Source organism: Opisthocomus hoazin, chromosome 4 (assembly GCF_030867145.1).
Source record: "Opisthocomus hoazin isolate bOpiHoa1 chromosome 4, bOpiHoa1.hap1, whole genome shotgun sequence".
In the NCBI taxonomy this organism is placed as follows: Eukaryota; Metazoa; Chordata; class Aves; order Opisthocomiformes; family Opisthocomidae; genus Opisthocomus; species Opisthocomus hoazin.
Window position 1 is genome coordinate 89,703,793 of NC_134417.1, and position 18,233 is coordinate 89,722,025.

The 18,233-nt window shown below is 43.5% G+C and overlaps 1 long non-coding RNA gene across 2 annotated transcripts; it reads left to right on the forward strand.

Moving 5' to 3' along the window:
• The first annotated feature begins 5,575 nt into the window (after positions 1–5,575).
• LOC142361068 (uncharacterized) lies at positions 5,576–17,803 on the forward strand. 2 transcript variants are annotated; one of them, XR_012763601.1, is made up of 4 exons: positions 5,576–5,696; positions 7,490–7,715; positions 14,522–14,680; positions 16,503–17,803. It is a non-coding gene; the product is annotated as an uncharacterized LOC142361068 (long non-coding RNA). The 2 variants fall into 2 exon arrangements; XR_012763602.1 differs by lacking the exon at positions 14,522–14,680.
• The last annotated feature ends 430 nt before the right edge of the window (positions 17,804–18,233 follow it).

The window sequence follows — 18,233 nt, forward strand, 5'->3', positions numbered from 1 at the left end:
CTGGGATAAAACCAGGCTAACTGTGGAATTTGTGCTTTGCTCTGGGGCCTTCATGGGGGCAACAAACAGCTCCTGGACAGCAAGGAGTAAAGAGTGTGACAAGTCAAGCTTGGGAAACGGATGTTTGTAGAGAATGTCCCACTGTCACTGAGGCATTTCTGATGGGACAGAGGAGTGCAGCGGAACGGCTGGTTTCTGTACACGGCTATAACTTGTGTTTAGCATTTTGTAGTTTTCACTTGGTGCTTAACAGTTTAATGCATTCATTTTTGTCCTTTAACCTTGACTCCTTTTAGAGACTCACCAGACTAATTTATGTTCCATTCTGATGTTTTAGTACTTGCTCCAGACAGCTAAATGGGTGATGTATCAATTTGTCAGCCCTATAAACCAGAGAGGAGACAGTAAGCCTTTTCCTTTAAACTCCTGTTGTCTTTTAGTAACTAAGCATCAAAAAACTCAGTCCTTAGCCTTAAAGGGCTACTTCCTCCTTTCCCTGATTTCTTCTGGACATCTGTGAGGAAGCTGAGTGTAAATACGTGTGAATATTCTCACAAGGGGAATCCTGACCCATCCTTCCCTTGCAGTTTCCATGAAACATCTATGTTCTCGCTGTGGCTTCACAGTCAGGCTAGCTGGTGGCCCAACAGGGGCTGTTCAAAGGACTAAACAACAGCGTAATTCCTCCATAATCTCCTTGCATGGTCTCTGTTTCCATTCACATGGAAAGATAACGAGTAGTTAGTTACATGATGCATTTTTAAGGCAGGTATCAGAAAAAGCAGGTTTTTCTACTCTGCGTTGGAGATAGTTGCAAGCTGCTCAAATGTTACTTCACTCTGAAAATGCACTCATGGCTTGGGTAGTGATGGACCACTGTGAGCGGGGAGTGAGCCTGCTGATTTTATCAAGCTCCAGTCAGAGTAACTTGTTGAAACCGAGACGTTTCTTCTGGGATTGCCAAGGGCTTGCCCTGCAACCTGCTGGGCTGTTTGATCTCAGGACTTGTGTACATGTGAGTGCAGTGAGTTACATTTAGGCAACACTTCCACAAAGCTAATTCTGGGCTCCTGCTTCCTCCTCCAAAGGGAAAATGTCGTGGAAAATGCAAACATCCAATGCAGTGGTGCTGCTGGTGTCAGAAGGTGCAATGCTACCGCTGCTCTGTAGATCTCCCTGTCCTGCAGGTTGGTGGCAAACAGCTTAGTCAGACATGTCTGCTCTGGCTTCACCAGCTACTGGAGGAACAGCTCCTTCAGTTGCGTTGGACAGGATTATATTGTCAAAGCTGTTTCTCTCTGATTTTTAAAAAGTGAGTCAGGGAACAGTCTCAGAGGATGGAGGTGGGGGAGGGCTTTATGTTGTGGGTTTACTTTTCTCTCTGAAATGCAAAGATTAGCCCAGCGTCTATCACAGAGCACAGGAACATAGATCCAAGAACAGACTCCAGTGTGACCATTCCCCGGTTCCTCTGTCCATAGACGGCTAGCAGACAAAAAGGTTGTTAAACGCTGAAGTTTGGGAAATTTCTCTCACTTTGACTCAGCTAACAATTTCATATTAAATTTAGAATGGCAATTTGAACATGGATCAAAGCATTATGACAGCTGCCAGCCTTTGATATCAACTTCTTGTTAGAAAAAGTGGTGGAAGAAGCACAGCTTACATACTGGTAGATAATGGATTATAAATTGCACATACTGTCACACCTGACGAGGTTGGGATTTTTGCTGACAACTCTTGCTCTCTTTCTTTAGACCACCGTATGTTGATGCTCCAGGGAAAATGGATTTTCAGGACTGGTTTCCTAGCTGCATTGAAGCCCTGTTGAACTGAAAATATTTAACAAGACCTTAAAATGGCAAAAAGAAGCCTTCAAGACGGCTTTCTTCCCCTTTACTGTAGCCTGAAGTCTGCAAAGCATTTCAGTACAAGAAAATTGCTGCTACTTACAGTTTTCTGGCATGTGCCACTGTGTGCTCCCGCTATGCAGTTTTAGATCAGGCCGTGTCGTGATGGTGGTGGTTGCTGTTACCACAGATTGGCTCTCAATAAGTGTCTTAGATCCTCAGCTGTGTGTGGAGAAGGTCTCATGCGGGCTGTGCACAACCCCATTACAAAGACAGATCAGGCGTGATTTATCTGACAACCTCAGCTAGACGAGTAAAGCTGGACCAGTCCCCCTCAGCTCCCTTTATTGCCAACAGAGAGAAACAGAAACAGAGGTCTAAATATCTCTCTCAGATGCATTTTTTAAGATGAGATAAGTCATGCTCTGGACTCTTGATGATGTTAATTAGCTCTCTGTTTACCACAGAAGGAGGACAGGATGATTAGCTAAAAGAGACGTTCCTACCCGAGATGAGTGCCATGAGCTGGATGCTGTGGATGTTCATGCAGTTTTTCACTGTCACAGGTAACTTGTGTCCAGAGTGGTAGAAATGACTGTCTTTTGACAGAAGCAGGTTCTCCAGTTAAACCATCGAAGCATCACTTGATCATAAAGAAAGCCTTGTTGCTAATGAATCAGTTATAGCTGTTACAGTCCCTGCTGCAGAGCAGGCAGACCATAGCTGTCTGTTGGCTGCAATTACAGGGTTGAACATGGTGATCCAGCAGCAAGGTTCAACCTATGGGTGGTAACCTTGTGCTCTTACTCTCAACCCACCTGACCTGCAAGTGAAAACCCGTGTTAAACCAGGCTAACACTTTGTGGGAAAGGGTGGGAGAGAGGTGAGGCCAGCAGTGACAGCTCTGCTGATATGTGACTGACCAGAATGTAAGAAAGCTGCCATCCCATCCTCTCCTCACCATGCTTTGGCCTGTCTTGTCTTCAGGAGCATCTTACCTCAGTGTTTTTTGGTTTGATTTCTTTTTTTTCTCCTTTCTTTCTGGTTTACTCCCAATTAGTACTGCGATGTTTTCTTCGGATAATGAGCATTTTAGTGTCACCTCACCTCTCCTATGTCCTTCTCACACAGCCAAATAATTTATCTCTGGGAGAGCAGCGACTGGCAAGTGAAGGAGCTGCAGACACTTCTAAGTTGCTAAACCTCAGTTTTAAATTGCACGGGCAAAAATGCAGTGACGTAAGTGGGGAAAAGTGACTCTGCAGAAGATCCGCATTGCTTGAATTTGTATTTCAGTGTTTCCAGACCAAATGCCTTCTGTCCTCAGGGAACGCAGTTCTTTGCTAACTGGGGTGGTCACGGTCTTCATGATGTATGCAGCATCTCTGGTGCTGGAGAAGGATCCTGTCAGCTAGGATGGGGTGGATCCAGTCATAGCCAGAGTAGTCCTAGGACCCTGGGTTGGATTGCTGGCATCTTCCATGGCCAAAGGGTTTCAAAGGGGTATTGCAGCAGCTGTGCACAATGTCTTGAGCGGGGTCTTTTGTTGCACACATTTCTGCAGGGCCAGCTCAGCATGATGTCTCCTAGGACTGGCCGTGACTGTGCATGCACGCTGACCAGCCTCTCTGCCGTGATGCCATGATGGTGAGGGCAGTCTCACAACCACGTATGAGGAGGGGGCTTGCCTTGCCTTGCCTTTCCTCGGTGCAAGGAGCTCATCTGAAGTGGGCCTGGGCCATTTGCACTGCTGAGGGACTCCCTGAGGTTACAAGAGGGAAACTTCAATCTGTCCTGAGGCAATGTGGGTTGTGATGCTGCTCATCTGTACCTGCGCAGGTGAGAATGGAGTCTTCCTAGTGAAGATGTTCCTGTTCTACTAAGTCAAACCACGAGCCATAGTGCTGTTCTCTGTTCGCAAAGGAAGGGGTAGCTCTGATCAGAGTTTAGGAGACATGGCTTCAGTTTGATTCCTTGTCACAGACATCCCGTGTGATTTGCAGTGAGCTACTGTGATATTCAAAGGCATTGCGGTGCCTAATCCAGACAGAAGTAGTTATCTGAAATGCTGTGACACCTCCTGTGTCTCAACTTCATCTACAGCACTTAGAAAATAGCACAACTCTGTTTCCCAGGAGAAACATGTTAAAGGTGGTGAGGTGCTTGGGGACAATGCCAGCTCACAGTCATAACAGATTTTGGCTCTGTGTTGCTAACAGAAAAAGAAAAATGCCACGTGGAGGAGACTAAGAAGACCATCTACTACACAGACACAGGAGTTTTGACTCAGTTGCCCAGCCATAGCCTCTCCTGCTATTGGAGATGCCCTGGGGTGTGCCAGCTGGGTTACCCTAGGTGGCTGGGTTATCTGTCACACCTCCTAGCTCCATGCGGAGGTCTCCAGTACCCTGGGGTATTTCAAATGGCAATGGATCCCCAGTTCCAGGTGCATAAATTAAGCTCAGAATAAGACGCAGTAATCTACAATATAGATGTCTCTGTACCTCTTCTACAGTCAGTGGAGATGGAGACAATGCACAGGATAGGAACTAGGCTGCAACTCATCTTAAAGCAGTCTGAAACTGGGCAAATCACATGCGTCTACAAGCATCTACTCCTTTTCAGAGCACTCCCAGGTAAGCTCTTCTGCTGTGCACAGGACAATGTCTGCTGTGAACCCTTATTGCAGAAGACTCCTTCTGTTCATACAAGCACCTTAGCCCTTCTGGGATCCAAGTACCAAGTCTACACTCTGATTTCTTGGGTCTGGGTATTTTACCAAGTAGCTGAGGAGGCAGTGAGACCTCAAGTCGATAACAAAACCTAGACTGTTAATGAAAAAGGATGTCATCTCAGCTCTGTCCATGGAGATTGCTTCCCTCCAGCCAAACAGCAGTGATCTCAGTATCCTGGGATGAGGTAGGATGCGTCTCTAAACTATCAATGTGCCTTGTCTTCCATGACGTCTATTCCAGTGGAAGACACTCTGAAATTAATCTGTCCGAGATATGAACTATTGAGAAATTTTATTTCTACATTTTTAAATATTTTTTTAAACAGTCTTGAGCACTATTTATAGACAGACTAGTACCTTAAACACAAAGCACAGTCTTCAGTGGTGTTATTCAACAATAAATAACCCGCATTAATCAGAGATGAAATACAAAGTCACCTTTTTGTTCCGATTTACTTGTCTTCTTTAATTTGGCTTCACTCAACAAGCTGTTGCTTCTTTCTTGGAAAAAAAAAAATCTGCTTGAGTTGCTGTGATGCTCACTTGTGTTATGCTTTGTCTCTTCAAGTCCAGAAGAAGGTTTTGTGCAGAGAGGAATTTCTGCAGTGGGACCATTTTGTGTTTAGTTTCAGCAGCATCGCTGCAATGTTCAGAGCAGGATTACATGAGGCAAGTAATTTGTGACTTCTACACCTCGATGAGGCTTTACGCTGGTGAAGCGAGCACCACCATCTCCATAGCTTCCTTGTACCCATACACAAGTGTAGAGACAGAGCAATTTTCTCAAGTATCCTTTGGTGACTGTATCTGGAAATAGACCATCCTGGGTCAGATGGACCGTTGTTTGACCCAGGATCGCGCACATTTTCTTGTCCTCCCTTTACTTACAGTCATGGGGTCTCGCAGCACTGGAAAATTATTTTAGTGTATGCACGTACTGTGGTCACATTCCTGCCTCTGGCTTCCCAGACTCCTCCTGTTTGCTGAAGCCTCCCACACAGAAACATTTCAGAACACCAGACAGGCTTGTGCTCCGGATCATCCCCCGAAACAGTCATCTTTACTATCAGCTACTTAAGGATCTGAACAAATACCCACATGTCTGGGGTTGGGTGAGTAATATAAATTTATTTGGGATTTATTTTCAATATTAACCAGATTCTTCTGGCAAAAGCTTGAATTAAGAAAGTGTTATATCATGCAGTAACCATGGATTAAAAAGGAGACCTTGAATTTTCTGATCAAAGTATTGGTCTCCAGAAAATAACAAGCCGTTGAAAGAAGAGCTGATGGTTGGAAGTCATAAGTTTTGAAGATTATCATAGGGATAAAATTTATTAATAGCAAAAGATAATTTGTTATGACATTCCTGACATTGCCCATTTTTGCATGAATTATTTTCCCCTTGAAAGTGATTCTTAGTTCACAAGTCTGAATTCATATTACTTAAAAATGATAGTTTCAGAAAGCCAACAACAAAATGAAATTTCTCTTTCCAGTAAGTTCATGAACATTTTGCAAAATCTATGTTTTTTTCCAGTTTTTTCTCCCTTGGAGATGGTCCTAGTCAAGTTCATCCGCATTATGAAGTAATGACAGTTTTCCTGTAAAGTCTTGATAGATAGATCTGCTATAGCCATGGGGAATGAAAGTATTTTCGTATTTCTTTTCTCCCTACTGAAGTGATTTGAATTGAAAGTCCACTGTCTGTGCTAGCACAAATGATGCTGCCATCATCCTGGTGAAGACCTTATTGCTCTCTACAACTACCTGAAAGGCAGTAGTAGTGAGGCAGGTGTTGGCCTCTTCTCCCAGGTAACTAGCAATAGGATGAGAGGCAATGGCCTCAAGTTGCTTCAGGGGAGGTTTAGATCGGATGTTAGGAAAAATTTCTTTACTGAAAGAGAGGTCAGACATTGGAACAGGCTGCCCAGGGCAGTGGTGGAGTCACCATCCCTGGAGGTGTTCAAAAAACATGTAGATGTGGCCTTTCAGGACATGTTTTAGTAGGCATGGTGGTGATGGGTTGATGGTTGGAATTGATGATCTTAGAGGTCTTTTCCAACCTTAATGATTCTATGATTCTAAGACTGATGAATCATTCTATGATTCCATGATTCTGTGAAGGCTTCTGGCTTCCTTAGAGCCATAAGAGAAAATAGCCAATGCCACCTTTGTGTTAGATAAGTATTTATCTTAGGATGGGTTTTCATGGGGTTTGTTGTAGAGCTCAGAGAATTACAAAATTAAGTTATGTCCCTGTGGCTCTTCAGTTTCGGAGAGGGTTGGATTATTTGTCTATGGAGGGCATGATCCTTGCCAGACTTTGACTTGAAACCAAATGTAAAATTTGCCCTGGCGTGGTTTGCCTTCATGCTACTAAAGTCTGTAGTTAGAGTGGAGTAAGCTCATGATTTGGTAACTCAAAACAGTAAATACTTTGCTAAGAGTTATTTGCTAGTTATTACATGTTCAAGACACAGGTTACACCAAATCTTCTGTTTGATATTCAGGACTAAAATTTGATAGCTCAGTTGTTCATTTTTCACGTACTAAAAGGCAGAAAAGATAATCTATAAAAAAAACCTCAAAACTCTCAAACCTCACTGTCCCGATAACCTCCTCAGATTCTATGTATGTTTCATGTATTTCTCAGTTAAAATCTTTTCCTTCTCTTCTTCACACCAGCCTCATCCTCTTCTCCAAAAGCAAGGGGGTGGTGTGGGTGAAGGGGAAGAGGTACCTGTTTAGAGTGTGGATCAGGACGTTTCTTACACCTGAAAGGGCTCAGAGCAGCACCTGCTCCATCTCTGAATGTTATGGCCCAGAGTACATCTGCTGATAGTGCCTTAAACAATTGTTTTCTTATCGTGGCCTCCAGACTATTTTACTCTGATCCTCACAGGGAAGCCTGGGTTCGACTCCACAGAGCCAAAGACCCTTTGGACCTAGACGAAGTTTATATCAGCTATTCAGGCCAGAGAGGAAAATCTTCAGAAAAACTGCAAGTAAATTGTTACCTGGGATGTGTGTCAGTGCCATCATCCTATGCAAAATAAACAGAAGAAACCACAGAAAATGAAGTCAGTGTAAAGACCTGCCAGCTACATCGGAGGTAAATGTAAGAAGAGGTGAGGAAGAACTAAAGGAATGTATAAGAATGTATACAAGTCTGGTCACATAATACCGGAGGGAGGGGGGGCAGTGCTGTGTGTCACATTAATTCAAACTAAACCCTAATGCTCAATTTGAATGTGTAACATTTGAGATGCTCTATACCACTGGACACACGGATTTGGAATAGCATATGTGTTGGGCATCCAAAGCAAGCTAAAGGGCTTGGGCTGTCCTTGACCAGCTGTAGGAGTACCCCAGGTGCCTACACTGTGGATGTCCACACATGAGAGATCTATGTGACCATTAGAGGGAACATTAGAGTAAGACAATACAATAAATTCAATGAACTCTGTCATTGTAAAACACACAACCACAGCTGCTCAGAGGAATGCCAGCCTGGATGTTCAGTCTGCTTGTCTTAGTCAGAGAAAGAGGATGAAGGAAGAGCTGATCACAATCTAGAGAAAAAATTGCTAGCAAAAGATTTCTGACAGTACAGGGCTCTCCAGCAAAGTAGATATGAGAAAAGGCAGACCTGCAGCCTGGCAACTGAAGCTAAATCAGTTCAAACTAGAAAATTATCATAACAGCAAGGTCATTATTATTAGTGACAATGCCATTATTTGCAGTAGCTGGAAAGAATGTAGTAAATGTCACTTCCTTTTGATTTTAAATTGCTGGGGTTTGGTCTAGTTGAACCACAAAGTGGAGCCGGACAGGGTAAAGGTCTGCAAAAAGCTGTCTTAGAAGGTTAATAGTCTTTATCTGGGCCTCAAAAGTGTCCATGTTTCTGATCTTTCACACATGTGATAAGAGCAAGGACTGGATGAAAATATCTGAGACCTCATCCAGTGGTTAACTTTTGGCAAAGGAGAACTTTTCATAATAAGAGTGAAGTTTTCTGGAAGACCAAACATTGGTGGGAGGTAGTTTGAAGCTCTGGGATGGACTTTCTGCAAGAACTAATGTCCTCGACAAGCCTCATCACCTGCTTCCCTGACTGCTTTCAATCTCAAGGATATGGAAGTGCTTACAGGTTACCTGCATATGTACAAACACCTTCTGCCAGGAACAACAAAAAGAAAATACACATGAAAGACATTGTCCAATTTATGCCTGTTTCATTAGTAAATATTATAGTCATGGTCAAGAATGAAGTTGAAAAGAAGTAGTGAATCCACAGCGAACATCTCTGTCTCCTTGGATGTTGGTGATCATTTCATTTAAGAATAAGCTAGAACTTGTCCTTTACTAGGTCCAATCTCACGGATCTTTTCCTTTGTTCACTTCAGAGGTTGAAGTCATTCTACGTCACGGTGAGATCTGTCTTTACAGATTATGGACAGCTGAGGTATGGAGTCTCTGTATCAGTCCCTTGCTCTGATTGACTCCACCAAAGCACACAAAGACATGATTTAGCTCTCAGAGAGTTGTTGGAGCAAAGAATAGACAAAACCAGTTAAAGAGACGGAAAAGTGACAGTGCCATCTGTTACTACCTGCAAAGCTTGGTGATGGAGCAGCTCTATACAGATATATAATGACATATTCCTGATGAGGAGAGAAGGGAAAAAAAAATCTGGAAAACGCTGTAGTACTGAGACATAAGGATCCTGGATCTTTTCTATCTGATAGCTGGGCACTCACTGAAGGATCCTGACTGCATTGTTATAAAATTATACAAACAGCTTCTTGGTATAGCTAAGAGTCAGTTAAACTCACTGATTTCTCCAAAGAGCCACAGACATCTGGCTGTAATAGGCAGGGAAAAATATGCATAGGTGAAAAAGACAAAAGAGATTTTTTTAATTTTCTTGTGTCTGCCTGAAATGATACTGTCTGTGCATTTACTAATTTGCATCAAACCTGGAATAATTCCCTTTCCATTTTCTGCTGAGAACTAATTTGACCAACTAATTTTTCTTTACTTAGAGTGAATTTGTGTTGGAATAACATAAGTCCATAATGACTCTTGATTCAGGCTGTGTTTGAATTAGCTAATGAGCCCATAAGAGGAGACTGCAGACAAATCCTGTTAGGCATCGTGGGCAGTCCTCCTTTGTTTACCTTCTTGTACAGGAAAGAAGCAGAGAAATTCACTGAAAACCGAAGTCAGATGAAGATTGTCACAGCCACTGTCTTGAGACAGATAGGGGCTCCATGCTGTAATGAGACAAGCTGGCTTGAGCACCATCTCTCAGGCTGGCTATGTAAGGAGAGGCAGCAGCAGCAAAGCAGAATAATTGAAAAATAATGAAGGGATGGACAAAGGGCAGCTCGCTGACCTCAGATGAGACCTGACTTTTAAGCTTTCTACACAAGCAGAGTCTGTTAGTCACTTACTCTTGGAGCCTGGACTCCGTAGACTGTGCAGACCAGAACCTGGGCTGCCCAGCTCACACACAGCAGCCAGGTTGTAAGCATTTACATTCAGGTGAGTCCCCCAGTCTACTTAGGGAGAAAGCTGGCTACACTGGAAGTTTCTGTAACTTAGCTGAGACTCCAGCAATTCTATTTTTTTCACCAATGGGGCTAAGAATTGACATACATTACCCGAGCACAAGGAAGATTCTAGCAGTGTCCAAAACCATAGTTACGTGGAGAGGTAGTAAATATGCAAAACCTGTTTTCTGCAAGACGTGGACTAATGGCAAGTATGCACCGGTAACCCAGGGGATGTCACATGTATATGGTATTGTATTATTGTACTCAAAGTGCTTGCAGCATGTTCTGGAATTTTAATTTAGAGAATGGGAGATAATGAACAGGGCAACAGGTCTGACCGGAAGATTGTTGCTGTGGCAGTATCCCACTGTTCACTTTGTTCTTCACTCTGAACTGTGAATGAGGGACAGTAAAGATGCTACTAATACAATATTCCTTGCTGGATTCCTGAAGGATAAGCAGGACAGAGACTGTCTTGCGCATTGGAGAGTAGATTTCAGGCCAGTAAGAGGTGAAATGTAGGGAATGGGAACCCCAGGGAATATGTAGGTCTAGAGAAAATAAAAAGCATCATGGGGGATATATCTAGGATTAAAAATTGTGCAGTGAGACACATCAAACTCTTTTCCCCACAGAAGAATGGTGGGATCTAGTACAAACAGTCACCCAAGATGAAATGTCCATGATGCCTTTGCTGAATTCCCCAAAGGAGACTTCATGCAAGCTCCACTGGTTTCCCAGGCTGAGCAGATGGGAACTATGTCCCACCTGCACCCTGCTTGAGCCCATAGGGGTGAGATGCCCTAGGACTGCTGGAGATGAGACTATTGGCTTCTCTCATCTCCATCTTCACAGAAGACACTATCTTCTAACTTGCCTACCAGGCATGTGTCTGATCCAGAGGGTGTGACACATCTCAGCCCAAAAGCTGAGTCACAAAATGCTCAGAGTTGCTTTTGACAGAGTTTTCTTCCTTCAGCTCTTCATCTAAAGCCAGTGGTTTTACAATGGAAAACTGCACTGTAACTTTGGAATGTTTTTCTTGGCGTTGTTTATGAGTTATAACCATTTTACAGCTTTTATTCTCTTTTTTTACCCTCTCAGTTTAGTCATACTAGAAAAGCAGGGGCACAGAAAGCAAACAGCAAAAAAACCCCCCACATTCAAGTCCGTGCCACCCTCTGTCCCTCTCTAGAGAAATACACATATTATTTTCCATTCCTTAGACGTAATCTGATGATGGTGGACCCCAGACAGCGCCATTTTCTGTTATCCTTGCAATTGCTCCTTAGAGCTGACACCCCAGCATGGGACACCTGCTTGTACTGCAGAAAACAGAACAGCGAGCTCCTCTTCGTCCATCCCTTCATTACCTTGCAACCATTGATCTTTGTTGCTGTCCCCTCTCCTTACACCACCAACCTGTGAGAAGAAGCTCAAGCCAGCTTGTCTTGTTACCGCACCGAGCCTACATCTGTCCTGGTTTGCAAATGTGCCGGTCTTCACTCGCTGCACAGTGCCGATTCAGCAGAAAGAGACATCACCTCATGGGCTTTCTCTCTCTTTTTCCTAGTGCTGTCCAATGCTGTCCAAAATCAATAAAAGTCATCATTTAGGAAATGACAGAGATGGAAACTGGGTGGGTAATGCAGGATAATGAGAGCATTTCAACTGCAAATGTAGACAAGAGGTACAGGGGAGGTTAAGTTAACACAAAGTGGTTTTCTTTGGCTTGATATAAAAGCATAACGTGATGTGGTACTTGTGATACTGAAGAGCCCCATGCAAGTGATTCACCTACTGATGTCTCGTGCCTTTGGATCCCTGCCTGGTTTGGGTTCTTACCCTGCCACCCCATGCAGATGTCTCAGACACCCTAGGCCATCTCAGGCAGCACTTTGAAGGTATGTTTAGACAAGTCAGTCAACCAAGTTATGACGTTTAGCTCAGGAGATGCCTCTTTTTAACCCACAGGTGTCTGAGCTAGTTTCCAAGCTCCTCTCGCAGCCAGTGGGAATATGGTCAATACAGCCCATGGGAGCTGCTGGGGTCACCCAAAGGCAACCGCCTGCATGTGGACAGGACAAACAGCTCTCTGGGCTGTGCTCACTGCATGGAAGAGACCTCCACTGTTGTGAGGGACTGAAAGAGTTAATGTCTCAGACATTGTGATAAAACAGGTTGTGGGCTGCACAGCAACAACAGACTGCAAGTGAGAAGTTACTTAACTCAGGATGGGGAGGGCGTATCAGAGAATGTGCAGTTCTGTGTTCTGATGTGCCTTACCAACTATGGGCAGCCTTCGCACAGACTTCACATGAGGAAGGGGCTTACAACCACCTGAGAGACCCCTCACGACCACCCCCACCCCAGCCCCACCAGCGCCTGCACAGAAGATCATGAACTTTCTGGAACAAGCACCATGTAAGTCCTCAAGAGTCATAACTGAGGGTGGAGATGAGGCTATAGACAACACAACTACAAAGAGCTGGATGTGCGCCCACCACTGGAGGATTGCCCCATCTATCATTGTCATCGTGAGATCCTAGGGTGTTCATATCTTTCTCTCCTCTTTTCTTCTCTTTTCCTTCCTTTTCCTCTTAATGATGTTTCCAGTAAGAACCCACGTTGCCAACTCTTTTTACACTTTCCAAGATCAAGTTACCTCTATAATAAATACAACTTTTAATTTATCACTTAGTATCGCTTCACCTTAATTTAGCCCAAGGAGATTAATAGAACGTTAGTCGCTCTCCCACCCCCCCGCATAGGTGGGACGTGACAACTGCCTGCCATGAGGATGAAGACACCAGCTCCTCAGACATACCTGCATACTGACACCTTGACTTCGGTGTCCTTCTCAGCGAGGTGAATCCTGATGGAGAGGTCTGAGTTTGACCTGTCCTTGGAGAGGGGCAGGAACCGCATTGCTTGGTACGCTGGTGCTGGAACGAATTTGAGATGTCTCCTTAGGTTGGGACACAGGCGAGGCAAGAAGCCTGCTGCGCTGTCATGCAGCAAAAAGATGCTTGGGTAACCGCCACCTTTTTGAAAGGCCATTTTGAATCCCAAGCAGTGCATACCCTCTGTATGATAACAGCTACACACATTTGGCATGATCGCTCCAGAGTTCAAGGTGAGCCTTTCATGTGATTCTGGATATGGGTTATTCTGGCCCTGGCAAAGAAAATATTCTCATTTCAATATGGGCACAGATGGGATACATATACCTTACTCGAGGGGTATACAGACACTGTCATGCCAACAAAATTGTCTGCAAACAGTAAAATAACTGAGCTGAGACAGTTTGATTGTTTGAATTGTTGATTCAGGTAGGAACAACTAATAAATAACACCATTCAAAATGAAGCTGATCAGTAATTGGTAGGGAAAAGCATGGGATCCTTCCTTGCTGAAACAGGGACCAGGAGGTCTGATGTATTTGTTTTTTAATTGACTTTGACTGCACAGTCTTTTGGTATTATGCTGCAGATGGGACTGCTTGCAATCATTTCGCAAGGAGCCTGTCCCACATGAATCATAAATGTCTTGTGGCTAGAAGCTAATATAATTTCAGAACATGTGGGAAGGGCTGATTTATTGAAGGAGTCACATGATGAATTTTAGGTCTGCACAAGCTTGAGGCTTGCCTTTCAATCCTTAGGCGTACAGCAAGTGGGAGAGGGTGGCAGATTGGACTGGTTTCATTTTACATCTCTGCTTTTACAAGTTCAGCAGGAGAGGGAACAACATGCATCCTGGAAGATTTATAACATTGGCAACTTTGATAAAACATTTTTATGCAACTTTTTATTGCTTTGCAAGAAACTTCCCAATATTTGTCAATGCTGACCAAAGCAAAAATGCTTTGAAAGGCTGTGTACACCAAGTGGAGGAAAAGAATGAGGATGAGCAAGCCAGCTGTTGTTAACAAGGTGAAGGTTAGCCTGGAGAACAGCACAAATGTGAAGACATATTGCTAGTCACGGATTTTTATCAGTGAGCATGTAAAACTTGCAAGGTGAGTAACTTTAATAAAACTAGAAAATGCAAAACAGCAAAGCTGAAACAAAACCTTCAATAAACCTTATTGATTACAGCATTGGATCCTTGTGTCATTGTCATGTGCTACTTCTCCCAGGCAAGGAATGTTGCATGCACAGTATGGAGTTCAAGACCAGCACAAGAACATGACTTGCCTGCTCCAACACCAGGACTGACTATTTTCTGTGCAGATTCCTATGCCTTCAAACCACTTAGTCTTTGCAGCATGTACTGGTAGTAGCAGGCCATCTACACTGTTTCTACATCCATCCCTTGCCCTGGTCTCAGCAAGCCTTTCCTAAAATCAACCATTTCTCTCCTTCTCTGGACAGGTTTTTCACTAAACCATCTTGCCCAGTAGGCTGGTCCTTGTTGCTCCAGGATGTGAATGGACTGCTCCTTAGAAACCCCTCCAAGTTCAATCGCTATCTTTCTGCATATCCCTCTTTCTGGCTCTTGGTCTCTTCACACCCCTGAAGATGATCCTGCTGGTAGGTCCATATCCAGTTGGATTCATATTTTCTGTACTCCCAATAAAAACGTATGCCCCTGTGATCAGCTGAAGCAGTCATCTCAGAGCTGCTGTAGGCTTGGCGAAGGAAGACTGAGCTGTCTCTATCTGGAGCTAGGTGTGTGAGAACTGACGAGTACAATGTCAAGCAAGGATCAATAAATAGGCATTAAATTACTGGAAGATAGAAATTGAGAATAAACTGAGCGGATGCTGAATTGTCTGGGATTCAGAGGCTCCCAGCAGAACCCATGGCAGTATTATCTCCACATGCTGGGTAGAAAATGCATGCAAGTTTCTCCCAAAGACTCACCCATAACTTCAAGCCAAGCTGAGGTCAAAAGCAGCCACTGAAACACACGGGGATAACTTGTAGGTTAAAGCACCAGAGTGAATTAGGGCTGTGAGGCCTGTAAGCACCAATTTTGGAAGGAAGAAGGTTTCAGAGCAGTTAAATGGAATGGGCAGCTGCTAAATGGATACCATCCATTTCAAAGCCAGTCCTTCCAGTTCTCTGGATATTCCCTTGCTTTCAATGGTCATTTTTGCTTTCGACATTTCAATGAACACTGGTGTAATGTGGCTCGGGGAGGATGTGCTTTTAACAAGCTCCTAATGTTGTGATGGGGGAAGCTACTATCAGTTCTTCAGATGACAACTGACTGCAAAACCCAGGAGAAAACAGCTTGACTGTTTTAAAGGGAAAGTGTGGTAGATAATGCCTGGCAGGAAGGAACAGGAGAAAGATTTTGTAAAAAGTTAAATTTCTTTTTTATTTCTAATGAAATTTAGTTGTCAGACAATTAAAGCTTTGCTTTATAACACATGAAGAAGAGGGACTCATGCCCAAAGCTCATTTAGCTTTTCCAGTGGCACAAATGGGTCTAATAAAAGATGCTATTCTTAGTAGGAAGCCATACAAGCCAGGCAAGAGACTTTATGCCAATATGTCCAAAGCTGATGCAGATTTTGTAGCTTGAAGTATTTTGTCACATAATGACTGGGCAAGTTGGAGGAGAAACATAGGAACCATGGTTGCTGAATTGGTAGATAGACATTTGCTTCATGGGCTGCCAGTCTCGCATAAGGAAAGCCACCGTGAAGAGTCCTGTTGGGAACAGGTAGTGTGTGACAGCCAGACCAACCAGGCGATGTGCTAAGCAGCTTTCATTTGTGATGACTAGGGGACAAAAGAAGAACCAGTAAGAATCTTTCACTTCTACAAGCCCATCTTTAAGAAGTATTCATGGTAGAAGTAGAGTCTGTACACATTTGCAGAAGTAATCTCAGCCTCCTCTGCTGACCCAAAAACACTGGAGAAATTGGGAAAAACAGAAGGAAGTACCAGGTGAAGAGCATCCTGTTGATTTGACATAGGAGTAATTTTTAAAATTTTTGTTTTCTGTTGATGAATTTGGTCAATTTCAAAATAAAAAAGATCATTTGCAGTTCTTAGTCATCAGTAACAGCATTTTGAACAACCTGTTTTCCTTCAGTCAAAATTATTGCCTCATTTAACCCAGTTTTGCAAATAGCTTCAGTTCCTGTGAAATTCCTTTTTGGGAACGAGACATGAATTTACTATCTATTGGAAAAATGTCATGTTGTTCTAGTTCAGTGACCTAAACTGATTTGGTGATGGAGCTGGATATATAAATGGTACCACTTCCACATATTTACCCCCGCAAATTAGAAACACTGACTGCAAAAAAATCTGAAGAAAGAAAAAAATAAACGCCACTGATCTAAATTTAAAAAAGCAAGTGAAAAATAACAGAGATTTTTCCACTTTGTATTTTCAGATACACCACCATCAAAGAAATCCAAAACGACTTCAGGAAAAAGAGCAAGGCTGTTCCTCCCACTTGTTCTTTTCCCAAGGTGTATGATGTCAGGTTCAAAAGATCGATCTATGTCTTCAAAGCTCTCAGTGGGTCAGATTTAAATTACCAAAATGGAAAAGAAATAAAATGGTGGCTGTGATTAATTCTTTTGCATCAATAAAGCCATGGAGCTTTCTGCAGCATGTGGGGGACTTGGCACTGGTGGTTGCGCTCAGCTGCTGGACACTGCCGGCTGTCATGGCTGGTTTGGTTCACTGGGACACACGTGTTCAGCTGAAGCTTGCTGAGGTCCTGGAGAGCCTTTCAATCCAGTTCTATGGATGTTGGCAGAAGACCTGTCAGATGTGTTTCACAAAAGCTTGTATACACTGAAAAATACATGAACACCTGTAAGGGTATTTACAAAGATATGTACTCAACTCCACCAGAAATCAAAGGGAATTAAGTACCCAGCCTACATGGGAACGTTTGAAATTCCCTTTAGGTGCCTATCTGCATGCTTAGAACACACCTGACCAATAGTGTGGAAAAATGTACATTGTGTTTGGATGACAGTGTGTTTGTTAGCCAGCCACCTCTAACAGGGTCTTGTTGTTAGCACAATGTATACAACTCACGCCTCTAATATCTGTGCTAAATCACAGACGAGCAATACTAACCTAGTGTTGTAGGCTAGGTTTCAGATGTGGATAGACTGATTCTTAATTTTTTTTTGTATTTTGGTATTGCACATTGAAAAATGAGTCCACATTGTGTTAGTTGCTAGATGCCCTATGGATGTCCACTGAGAGAAGCTGGTATCCCACAGGGCTTCCAGTGTAAGTGCTGAAGCTGGACAAATGCAGGCAGAAACTAACAGAAGTGGATGAGAAAAGAAACTTCCTTGAGGTGAGACCAGAAGTCTACAGGAGACGTGTAAAGAGTATGTGGGGGTGCTGTTCTCAAACCAGCACCTGGTTTGCTTGCTGAGTGTTTCTTGTGAGTCACTCTTTGGCCATAAGACATCTAAATAAACAGAAGGATCAAAAACCTTGTACATACATGCAAACAAATTATAGGCTAATAAAAGCCATTGCTAGATATTCAGAGTGAACTCCAACTTCCACTTGAGTGTTGTTATTGTGGCAACAAAGCACATGGTGGTTTTTATTCCCCAAAAGGTTATGCGATCCTTTTGTTAAAGAAAGGCTGCTCTAAACTCGATGACTTATCTGAAATACCTGCACAGCTTTACAGAACTGAGGCCAATCCCAGCGTGGCTGCTGGGCAATGAAATTTGCAGGGAACCCTGGGAGATATAACACCATGGCAATCACCAGATCTCACAAGTAAGTAGTTGGCCTGACCGTGTTGCTCACATTAGTTTGGTTGCATACTGCTCCTGAGTCAGCTTAGATGTTGCCTCACCCTTGTACTAGGGAGCAGCAATCTCTGTTTCAGACATCGGAGGTGATCAGGCAGTGTGTTAGGACCTACCAGCTGACACGGCAGCTGATCAGTTAGCCTCCGTCTGAACTGTTGAGCTGTAAGTCAGCAATCACTGAGCATCCCCAAGGTCAAAATGAATGAGCTACTAACCACAGGCAAGTCAGCTGAAGGACACTTCTACTGTCTAAATGTTCTTTTAGCTGGATGTGGCTGGTCATGATTGGGATGACCGAGGTTAACCACTATTCCCTGCTCAGCCTG